This window comes from Vipera ursinii, assembly GCF_947247035.1.
Source record: "Vipera ursinii genome assembly, chromosome: Z".
NCBI classification, from domain to species: Eukaryota; Metazoa; Chordata; class Lepidosauria; order Squamata; family Viperidae; genus Vipera; species Vipera ursinii.
In genome coordinates, this window is record NC_139517.1 from 120,610,281 (window position 1) to 120,622,872 (window position 12,592).

At 43.9% G+C, this 12,592-nt stretch overlaps 1 long non-coding RNA gene across 1 annotated transcript; it reads left to right on the plus strand.

The window, feature by feature from the left end:
- The first annotated feature begins 700 nt into the window (after positions 1-700).
- LOC310648911 lies at positions 701-11,074 on the plus strand. The gene is made up of 3 exons (XR_014494175.1): positions 701-873; positions 2,919-3,332; positions 10,943-11,074. It is a non-coding gene; the product is annotated as an uncharacterized lncRNA (long non-coding RNA).
- Positions 11,075-12,592: the final 1,518 nt, after the last annotated feature.

Below are 12,592 nucleotides of genomic sequence, written 5' to 3' on the forward strand. Positions count from 1 at the left end.
CCAGAAACCTGCTGGTTGGTGGCAAACAATTGGTGTGTTTATATCTTTTCTGCCATCAGTAGTTGTCTGGATTTCTGCACCTAACCTGCTCAGCGTCCCTTAACACATTTTACCATCAGAAGCAATCCTGGTGGTAAAATGTGTTAGGTTGAGCAATTCTTAGGTGCAGACACAGCTTGGCTGGCTTCAAAAACGAATCCATTTATGGAAATCCTGGGGCTTTGTTGTTAGGCTTGATGGACCTTCCCATAATGACCATATGCTGAGAGACCTGTGGACTTCCTTGCTCCTTTGGTTGACAACTTTGAAAATAGGTCACTAGATTAAATGGTCCAAGGGTCTGTCTCTGATCCAGCAGGGAACTTAATACATTGTATGACATTTTGTAATGTGAGAATGCCCCAACTTTTCTTCCCCTTGGCTACTTTCAGAATGTGCGCTTAAGGGTTCAAAGAAAACTTAGATGTGAGGCTGCATGTATAATTCATGCCTCTGTCAGTTTTGCTTCTTCTGTTTCTAGCACCCCGAGGACCCCGACCATCAACCAGCCACGAAATTCTTCTGATCATCAAAAGTGCTTTTAATTTTGGCTTCCGGTTCCAGTTTTTGGCACAGCCAGACACGTGAGGTAATGCTCCCCACGTCATCTGAATTTCTTCATCGGGGGACCCCTGTAAAAGGGTCGAAAGTTGCTGTGGAGGGGTGATGAACAGGGGAGAGATCTCTCCAGTCAGTGGTAGAAGGGCAGCGGCCCTCCTGTCGGCTTGGAGCAACTCTCTGAACCAAGGAAGAAAGGATCGGCCACTCCCATGACCCATCGTTTCAGCCGTTTCCTGCCAAAGCCAAAATTACAACAAAGCATTTGAAAACTGGGTGAGAATTGCCTTCTTCCTTTCTTAATTGTCTACTTTTTCCTGCCAAAAGCACCTTGAATTTGCTTCCCCTAGGAAGGAGAGAGGGAAGGGAGCTTTCCCCCCCACCCTCCTTAAGGGCGGCCTTTGATCACACCAGGAGAAAAAAGAAAACCTTGAACAGAATAATACTATTTAATTTGACTTACTTCCTTTCTATTTTTGGTGACCCAAAACTCCTATCCTTACAGAAACTGGCTATTCTGTCTATTTGATTAAAAAGAGGGAGATAAGAGAGAAAAGAACTACTTAAAAGTTACTTTAAAGTACTCAAAACTGATAAATTTACTCTGTCTGAAAAAGATTTTAAGTTTGCTGGGGACATCTTGTGGCCTTTTTGGCAAATAAACCTATTTATTTTGGAACTGCCCTTGACATTATCAGCTAGAGATAAAAACCTGAAACAGCTGGAGGTGAACTTAAGGCTTGTGGAGGTGAACATTTACGACTTGTTTAAAAATTAGCCTCCACTAAGGACTATTTACCACTACTTCAAAATGGAGACTGATCAGCCACAAACCTCGCTTGACTATAAGCTCATATTAGAAACAATCCATAAAGTTTCTGAGATGTTTATCTCCAGGCTGGAAAATTTAGGTGCCAACTCCAATTTACAAGCTGTAACCCAGACTTAAACTAAAGAATTTACAACTCAGAATATAACAAAACTGGAACAAATTACTACTGAGATAGAGGAACACAAGGTACAACAAGATATTGAAAAACGAATAAAAAAAATTTAACACTATCCAAAGAACCGACAACTCTGAAAGTACAAGGAACTATCACTATGGCAAATAACCTTAAGGACCAACAACAAACTATGGGAAAACCTAATACTCAACTTTTGATTCCATCAAAAGAGCCTATAACTTTAGAAGTATACTATGTGCAAGATAGTGAGGCTAACATAGAGGACATGGAAGATCAACAAAGACAGTTTCCTGAAAGCCTGGATAGCCAAGCACTAATTACAAAACTGGATAAGACTCTCTACTTAAAGCAGATGAACCCAGAAGGGAAGAGGAATCCAGACCAAACTGAAGATAAAGTTTTTAGAGCAAATACAGAGACTAGAACTAACAGGGCAACAACATAATGATTACAAATGGTTTTGTGGATCACTGATGTCTAGATGGCCTCCTTTGATTCAAATAATATGTATTGGAGTGAAGGGAGACCTATCTGACAATTTAAAGGCCTTGGTCTGGAAACCTGATTAGCAAAAAAAAGAAAGCTAGAGTTAGATTTAAAATGTGAGTTCTTAGAGAACCATTAAAGGCTATCCTTTTAGTAATCAGTGATCTATCAGGATCTAAAATAGAAAATGTTTATGAGATAGAACTAGAATGTGTTTATATATCTATTAGGCTTATTTTAGACATTATAATTTGTGCACTGACATAATGGTAATTTGGTTTATAGATCCCACGTTTGATGTTAAAAGACGTTTGATTATTCTATTTAAGAATTAAGAATTAGCTAAAATTTAAAACAGAATCTGGTTGTGTATAAATAGTTGTAGATTGATAAACATAGGCTGTGGTCCTGTCAGTAACGTGTGATGTATTAGGATGTGAAACAGACAATGTTTATTAGGTAGAACATAGCTACTCAGTCACTGTGTACATGTTAGATGCTATAGTTTTTGCTGTAATGAAATAAGGGAAATTTGGGTTGTGAATATTATTTGGGATGTTAAAGGCTAAATTTGAATAATATAATTAAAATCAAAGTTAGGTAAAATTTAATAACAGGACATAGATATATCTTAATGAAATCGAATTGACAATTTTTTTAACTGACCATGCTATTTCTAGAAATATATTAGTTTAAACTGGTTGTATCAAATGTTAAAGGAAATTGAGAAGGATGTTTTGATAATGTCACCTGAATTATGTACTGAAAACTCTGTTACTGAATCTCTGATTACCCAGTCACCATGATGCTTTCTAAATATGTAGATTTTAACTGAACAGCTAATAAATTTTTTTTTTTAAAAAAAAGTGCTTTTAATTTAACAAAGGAAGAAGCAGTTGTAAAAACCACATGGAGAAACTACAGATCCAGCATGAGTGGATGTGAGCATCAACATGACTCATCTTTGCAAGATTGTTTAAAAACAAAAAAAAATCCATTTTTTCCAAAGATGCACAAAATAAATCAACTGTGCAAACAAGGTTCTGCATTACAGCTGTATCATCAGAAATTGGCTGGGGGGGAGGGGTTGCCTGAGATTTTTGCATGTACTGTTTGTTAGAAATCACACTTTTTCTTGCTGCAAAATGGAATATTTGGGAGGCCATCAGGAGACTTTCATTGAAAGCTTATTTTGGTGTGGGATTGTGACAGAGAAATTAGCACTGCCATAGGCCATGAGGAAGAGAAGTCAGGCAAGTGTGGCAGAGATTAAATTACATGGTAAGCAAATTGTGTGTTGTCTTCCAGTCTCTGATTTTATTTAACGTGCATCTACTCAGGATTGGGAACCCCATGCGAAAGCAGAAGAAAATCTTAGCCTCTCACTCAGGCCTTCCCTTTAAAAAAAATACCAATACCATGCAGATTTTTCTGTAGAGAGGCAATGGCTCTAAAATATATCCACAACATTAAAAGATAGATAGTAATAATAACTTGCTAAGTCCAACACACTTTACAGAGATTGTTTTTGTTAAAGTAGGAGGCAAGAAAATTACGTATGTTTGATGTTTGAGGTTTTTTCAGATAAAGATGGTGGAATAAAAATGTAATAATAATCATACCACAATGCCATCCAGATATCTCGGGAATTTGCAACAAGAGTCACACACCACAGCATAACAACATTGCAGGAGTCTATTGTTCAAACTTGCCCAGCTCAGTGGCTTGCAAATTTGAGGTTCAGTGTAGGATTCCCATTGGAATCATACTGACGAGGAAAATTGTAATTCATCCAGGTCTGAAAGGCAGATAACCTTTTTTTAGTCAAAGGAAGGGGTTATGTGTAGGTTCCAAAATGCACAGAACATTGGGCAGTAAATAGAAACTAAAACCAAGGCTGAGATGCTGTTGCTGGTTGGAAGCTAGAATTGGAAGTTGAGATTCAATTTGGATTATGTTGTATGTCCATTGAAAGCAGGTGTGCAAGCTTGGGATATTCCTTGGAATTCAGGTGTCACTAGATTCACAGATGATGGGTGTGGCAAAACAACGCATTTGTATAATGCATTGTCTAATTGCAATTAGTGTATCAGATGACCTATGTGGATTGGGCACTAATTATTGTCTCAGCTTGGATGCAGTGCATTCTTTCTTAACTTAGTGCAAAATGTAATTTAATGATTTTATTCCTGTTTTAATTACCTCCTATTTGGATACAATATTTATGTGGTTGTTACGTTTTTAATTGTACACTGCCCAGGGCTGCTCTGTAAGTCAGATGGGTAATCCCTAAATTTGATAAATAAAATTTAATAACCGCCCTGGTTGCCAGTTATTTGTGACTGTCTACAGGAGACCAAACCTCCCACATTAATCCACTTCTGGCCTTTAATTATTTGTAAACAGCTTGAAAGCTGGCTTTGCAAATAACATGGGTTGCAGTTTTTCATGGAGGCATGACAAAGGTAAACAATTAGTTTGTGAAATAGAGACAAGTGGAGGTAGGGAATTCATGGGTTATTATTCATCATAGGACCAGCCTCCGTCGTTGCTTATTTTGCAGCAATACAGCTTTATGATCCAAAAGGATTATTAGGAAATACTGAAGTAAGTCACTTTGGAAGAATGAACATGAAAACATATTTGAAGATTTGATTCCTGTGGGCTAAATTTAGGCTGTTTATAAGAACTGCCTGGGTTAAAATCGTCCTTTCCAAATCCTGATTTATTTATTTTTTGCTTTTTATGAGAATTCATGCATCCTGTAGAGACCATCTGTATTTAAATGTTTGCTTTGCCAAAGTCAAGTTTAAAGAGAGTTATGGTAGAATTTCCTACAGGCTGCAGTGTGTATTGGCCAATCCCATCAAGGTGGCACCTGGATCAATAAATAATTTGCTGCTCTCTGCATAATGACCCTCAGTTTAATTTTTAGTCAGATTAGACAGACCAAAACAGCTGATCTGGTGAACCCTATTTATTAATTATTTATTTACCTGTAATTGATACGTAATACTAAATGCCTCTTTTAATCTACTTGTAGGATATCATTTTAAAAAGTATTGGGAAACTAATGCATATTTTTAGCACTTCATTGGCTTGAGGATGAGCAATACAGTTTTTCATATTCAGTAATATAAGCTCTGTAAGTAAGAGTTCTAACTTACATACTAAATTGAGTTAAAGATAAGAGTTTGGAATAGAAATCTTTTTTAACCAGGACTGGTTTATTTATTTATTTGCAGAAGATATTATGTTTTGTAAATTCTAGTAATACAGCTAAATACTGGGCAGGGGCAGGGGCCATTATAAATTTAATAAGAGGCCCCTGATTATGTTTTTATCAAAAAATTTTACGGGGTTGGGGAGAGGGGTGGGAGATAGGGGTTGTCTGGCTATGGGGGGCGGCCAATCAACCATAGTTCAGGCCAGACTTGGGTCTGACCGCGCGGGGGGAGAACGGGGGGTCGTTGTCTCCGGGGCTCACGAGCGGGTCGTGGGATTACCAATTCCCACGACGGGGAATGGCAGCAGGCGGATAGACAGGGGGCCATATCGTTACCGGGAGGGCCGTCTCCGCTATCTGCAAGCGGTGAGGCGCTCCGACCCTCTGCTTCTTTCCCGAGGTTCCGGGAGCGAGGATGTGCAGCCTCCTGAGCTCCGGCTGGTGTACCTGAATACCAGGTCCGTGGTTAACAAAGTTCCCCTTGTTAGGGATTTAGTTGAGGGTGAGCATGCGGACCTGGCTTGCATCACGGAGACTTGGTTGGGCCCTGAGGGTGGGGTCCCTTTGGTTGACCTTTGCCCACCAGGCTTCCGGGTGCTACACCAGCCTCGAGCTCAGGGTAGGGGTAGGGGTGTGGCGGTGATTGTTAGGGAGACCTTATGTCAGCGGGAGACCACCGTTCCTCAGATAGTCGGGTGTGAGTCTCTCTTTATGAGATTTGGTTCTGGGGCGCAGTTGGGCTTGCTGCTCGTGTACATTTCGCCTAGTCGCGTAGCGGCAGCCCTGCCCGAGCTGCTCGATATCCTCTCGGGGTTGGTGGTTGAGTTCCCCAAACTTATAGTTTTGGGAGACGTCAATCTACCATCCCTGGGAGGCTCATCTGAGCTTGCTCGGGAGTTCATGGCTTCCATGATGGCCATGGACCTGACGCAGGTAATTTCTGAACCAACTCATGAGGGAGGCCACACCCTTGACCTGATTTTCTTATCTGGACGGTGGTTGGATGATCTTGGTGGGGGCTTTCCATTTATTATGCCCCTGTCATGGACCGATCATCACCTCCTGCAGCTGGTCTTCCATTTTGCCACCCCCCGCCGTGGGGGTACGGAGCCAACTAGATGGTACCGCACCAGACGCCTAATGGATCCTGATAGATTCCAAGCGGCGCTGGGGTCCCCACCTGCCTCCATTGCTCACAACTCGGCGGATGCCTTAGTGGAAGCCTGGGAAAGGGCAGCCACTGAGGCACTCGACCGGGTTGTACCCTTGCGACCCCTGACCCGGTGCAGATACCAGCGAGCTCCATGGTTCTCCGCGGAGCTCCGGGAGATGAAGCGTCGGAAACGGGGCCTAGAGAGCTGCTGGAGGTCCAGCCGATCTGAACCCGACCGATTGCGGTTAAGAACCTATATTAGGTCTTATCTCGCTGCGATGAGGGAGGCGAGGTGTAATTACTTCTCCACCCTCATCGCGTCCGCAGATAATCGCCCGGCCACCTTGTTTAGGGTGACTCGCTCCCTTCTTAATCAGGAGGTGAGGGAGGATCCCTTGCAGGGTCGTGCCGAGGAGTTTAGTCAACATCTGTCGGATAAAATCGCTCGGATTCGGACCGGTTTGGACTCCAGCTGGGCAGAGTCTGGCGATCAGGACACGGGCGGTCCTGTCAATGTTATCTGGGAGGAGTTTGATTCTGTGACCCCTGATGAAGTGGACAGGATTATGGGGAAGCTGAGTTCCACCACATGTTTATTGGATCCGTGCCCTTCTTGGCTGGTTTATGCAGCTAGGGAGAGGACACGAGGCTGGCTCCAGGCGGTTATATCTGCTTCTTTGAGCGAGGGTTATTTCCCCACCATCTTGAAGGAGGCGGTGGTGAGACCTCTCCTCAAGAAGCCTGCCTTGGACCCAGCTGTATTGAACAACTTTCGTCCAGTCTCCAAACTTCGCTTTCTTGCGAAGGTTGTCGAGAGTGTGGTGGCGCATCAGCTCCCTCTGGTCCTGGATGAAGCGGATTATCTGGACCCTTACCAATCGGGTTTCAGGCCCGGGCACAGCACGGAGACGGCATTGGTCGCTCTGGTGAATGATCTCTGGAGGGCTCGGGATAGGGGATATTCCTCTGTCCTAGTCCTATTAGACCTCTCGGCGGCTTTCGATACCATCGACCATGGTATCCTGCTGCGGCGTCTCAGGGGACTGGGAGTGGGAGGCACGGTTTTTCAGTGGTTCTCCTCCTATCTCCTGGGACGCTCGCAGTCGGTGTTGGCAGGGGGGCAGAGGTCGACCCCTAGGACTCTCGCTTGTGGAGTTCCTCAGGGGTCGGTCCTCTCGCCTCTCCTGTTCAACATCTATATGAAACCGCTGGGTGAGATCATTCGTGGTTTTGGAGTTGGGTATCATCAATATGCTGATGATACCCAACTTTTTATTTCGACCCCAAACCACCCCAGTGATGCCCTCGCTGTGATGTCCCGTTGCCTGGAGGCGGTTCGGGTCTGGATGGGGAGGAACAGACTTCAACTCAACCCTGACAAGACTGAGTGGCTGTACATTCCGGCTTCCCGGGACACTTGGGATGTTCCATCTCTTTCTATGGGGGGTGAGCTGTGGATAGGGCTCGCAACTTGGGAGTCCTCCTAGATTCACGACTCACTTTGGAGGATCATATAGTGGCCGTGACTAGGGGGGCTTTTGCCCAGGTTCGCCTGGTGCGCCAGTTGCGGCCCTATCTGGACCGGGAGGCCTTATGTACGGTCACTCATGCGCTCGTGACCTCTCGCCTAGACTACTGTAACGCTCTCTACATGGGACTTCCCTTGAAGACTACTCGGAGGCTCCAACTGGTACAGAATGCGGCCGCGAGAGTTGTCTTGGGAGTTTCCCGGTACTCCCATGTTACACCTTTGCTCCGTGAGCTGCATTGGTTACCAGTTGTCTTCCGGGTAAGGTTCAAGGTTTTGGTTATGATCTTTAAGTCCCTACATGGCATGGGTCCGCGATACCTCGAGGACCACCTGCTGCCGGCGTCAACTCCCCTCCGCCCTGTGCGCGCCCACAGAGAGGGCCTCCTCAGGGTGCCTCCTGTCAAGGAATGTCGACTGGTGGCCCCCAGGGGGAGGGCCTTCTCTGTGGGTGCTCCGGCATTATGGAACCAACTGCCGGCTGAGCTCCGGACGGCATCAGACCTCCGATCCTTCCGTCGCGGGTTGAAGACCCATTTATTTGAACTAGCGGGTCTGGCCTGATGGGGGTATATGGGTTTTTATAGGTTTGTTTTATTATTCTTGTTTTAACTTGGGCATTGATTTAATTGTCTTTTAATTTTTGTATTGTCATTTTATATTTATGCCCTGTGAACCGCCCTGAGTCCCTTTGGGAGAAGGGCGGTATAGAAATCTCAATAAATTAAATTAAATCTCAATAAATTAAGATAGAATTGGAAAAAAATTGCAATTTTTCAAGTATCAGAGTTGGGTAGCACAAAATAAAAACCAAAACAATAAAATCATTAAAAAAAACCATAAAAGCTGACCAAGAACCTCCTGGTTCTCCGAAATGTCACACATCCACCCATTTAAAAAAAAACAAGTCCAGAGCTTCATTGGGATCCTGTCTCATATTATCTCAAGCTTTTAGTGCAAAACCAACAAGGACATTGAAATTAATTTCAAATCTTGATCTTCCCAGATCAAGAGAATACCACAGCCAAGGATGAGCTATCTTAAGTATAAAGAGACCAATAGAAACAGGGTGGGGAATGATGGCCCTGCTGGCTCAGGAATTCTGGGAGTTGAAGTCCACAAGTTATAAAGAGGGCATTGATCCCCACCTCTGCCTTAAATAAACCAAACAGAGGCTCAGCATCGTTAACCATGCAGTATTTTCTTTGGGCAGAACTTGTTCCTTGAATACTACAGGATCTTTTTAATGTGGATTGCTGTAACCGATTTCTGAAGTTAAAAAAGCAGGGAGAGTTTCTCTCCTCTCCTGTCCTTGGCATCCCGTAATAACACTTTCAGATGCAGAAGAAATTGTCTGCATCTAAGCAGAAGTGGCAGGGGCAACTGACCCTAGAGACAGGGATGTTGGGACAAAAAAAAAACCTAGCATTACAACACACAGGAAATTGGACAGGAAGATGACAAAAGCTGCACCAGTGGGTCTTGCTCAGTCAGCTGGCTTGATGGAGCTTCTGCATCAAGAGGCAGTCTACATCCAGAGCTATGCTTTCTGTGTAAACAGATGAGAAATAAGCAGTTTAGTGATGTTTAGTGAGATTTGTCTGGCATTGGTGTAGGTAGAAAAGGTGAAGCGGGAGGCCTTTCGTAGGCTCCCAAGAGGGCCTGTCTTCTCCTTGGGAATTCTGATAGCTTTGTGACATCATCCATCTAAACTAAACTCTCAGTTGCTCTTATCAGTTATCAGAGTGGAGATGTCTTCCATGGTGTAAGTTCGTCTTCAGAAGGGCTGCTGAATTTTTGGGAGCCTCTCCCTTTTTATAGCAAACTTCTCAGAGGGGTATTTCAAGGGTGAAAACTTAGAAAACATAAACTAAAATTTTCACAAGATTTTGGAAAACGTAACCAGGCTGAAAACTACTATATGGAAAATAATTTCTGATATTAGTAAATTATTAAAATCATTTAAGATGTTACTTTCTTATCATTGGAAATTACCTTCATGTTGTGGTAAAGGAAGAAGGAAGGTCTCTTCATTTAAGCAGAACAATAATGTGAGCTGACCCAACATACATGCCAGCATCAAGTTCCCTTCGTCCAGTGCGCTCGCAGAGGGAGGGTCTTCTCAGGGTGCCGGCGGTAAAAGATTGCCGGCGGATAACACCCAGGGGGAGGGCCTTTTCTGTGGGTGCGCCTGCCCTCTGGAACCAGCTGCCTGTGGAGCTCAGGACTGCCCCTGACCTGCGTTCATTCCGCTGGGACCTGAAGACTTGGCTCTTTGAGCTCTCTGGCCCAGGCTGAGAATTTTAACTGGGGTTTTATTTTCAGTGATAATTTAATCTTTTAATTCTCTTTTAACTTTGTATTTTATGTTGATGTGATTTTAAAATGCCCTGTAAACCGCCCTGAGTCCTTTGGGAAAGGGCGGTAAATAAATCTAATAAAATCTAAATCTAAATCTAAATATCCATAGACAAGGGGTGTCAAACTGCTGGCCTGCCGGCCGGTTTCACCATACTAAAGCCACACCCACCCCATTACCGGCAATGCAAAAAGAGTCGCGATATGTCATGACACGTGACGTGACGTAGTGAGTTTGACACCCGTGCCGTAGACTGTGTGCTTCCAAAAGTCAGATTAATAGCAGGAAGAGGAATATATCAGTGACTCTTGCTCAAGCAGCTAGTTTAATAGAGCTTCCACATTAAGAGGCAGTCTACATCTACATCTGTTTTTCTGATTTTTAGGGGGTTAATCTTCCAAAAGCATTGGCTTACAGAAATGTGGGAGGGGTGATCATCATCAAGATGTCAAAATACTTAAAGGGGAGGAGACCTGGAGTGTGTCTTCATCCAGCTATCTCTGGCATTAGCTCTCAGTTACAGGTAGTCCTCAACTTACAACCATTTGTTTAGTGGCCGTTCAAAGTTACAACAGCCCTGAGAAAAGTGAGTTATGACTGTTCATCACTCTTACCACCTTTGCAGCATCCCCATGGTCATGTGATCATAATTCTGAATGCTTGGTAACTGACTCATATGTATGACGGATGCATTGTCCCAGGGTCACGTGATGCCCTTTTGTGACTGACTGACAAGCAAAGTCATTGACCACATAAGTATTTTTGCTTCTGTGGGACTGTTCTTGGAACCTTCAACTTTGTTTGGTGGCACTTATCTAGATATTGGCAAGTGGGGGAGAGAGAGAGAGAGAGACTGTAGAGCAGGCATGTCGAACTCGTGATGTCACGTGACGTCACACAACGTATTGGGACTTTTTCCCCTTTGCTGGCAATGGGTGGGCGTGGTTTCGGTGTGATGCATCCGGCCCAAGGGCTGGCAGTTCCTCAAGTTGGAGGGAGTCTCAAAAGGCTTCCAAGTTACTTTTGAAGTGAACACCATTAGAGACAACCATTCCGGGCAAGAGGCCCCATAGGTTCTCTGACTTACAGCATGACTTTCCCATTGCAGCAAGAGCACATCATTCAGGGCCTCAATTGTGGGGTCTTGGTGCTGTCTGAGCTTGGTGGTTTTCTTGCAGATGTTTCATTACCCAACTAGGTAACATCATCAGTGCTAGATGAGAGAGGGTTTGCTCTTTGTTTTATACAGGTAGCTTGCTCTTTCAGTGTTGGTGGGAGTGTTCTTAGCGGTTCCTCAATTAGGCTCTGATTTACTATTAGCTTGTGTGTCTACATTGGTGAACGCAGGGCAAGACACTCGTATAGAAAAATAAGAGCAAAATCATTCCCTTCCACCACTGATGATCTTACCTAGTTGGGTAATGAAACAGCTGCAAGAAAACCACCCAGCTCAGAGAGCGCCAAGGACCCCACAATTGAGGCCCTGAATGGTGTGCTCTTGCTGCAATGAGAAAGAGTCAACGCTGAGCTCAAGTTCAAACTCAACCCTGAGCTACCAATATTCTCTTCTATCAGTACCTCAGGTCTATAGCTGCTCTGTCTCAGCTGAAGCCGAATGGGGAATCAGAAGTTCTGGTGCCCCAGAACAAGGACTTTTTATAGTCTTGCTGTCCGTATAAATAAATGGGAGGGAGATGGTAATGGGGGTAAGCAAAGGAGGATGGAGAGAGAGTAGGAGTAGAGAGAGAGAGAGAGAGGAGGAAAAACTACCACTGGATTTAGCAGAAGGTCAACTAGTCTGTCAGAGAAACAGAATACATCTTTCAAAAACTCGCCCATTTGAAAAGCTCTTAATTTGTGGGTAATTTTCCTTTGGGCAGAAAGATAAACTCTTAACAGAATAGCAAGTCATAAGAAGCTGAGACAAAGATGAAGGAGTTGCCTAGAGCAGCCTGATTGACTTTGGATTCTTCTCTCTACTCGCTACCTGCCAGGCTCTGTTGGAGGACAACCAGTTATAGAGATTCACTGCAGGACTAGCTGCATTGCTAGATCAATCTCTTGTTTCTTTAGTAGTGAGTATGGAATATCTGTGCAATACTCAAAGAGTAAGAAGGGGGAGAATAAATCAAAAGAAATAAACATGGCTTCATCTATTATAGGTCAGGAGGTGTTTCAGATAGTCACTCATGCCCTGGTCAGCTTGCAGTTTGACTACTACAACAAGCTCCATATAGGGCTGCTCTTGAATACCGTACCACCTGGAAGCTTCAGT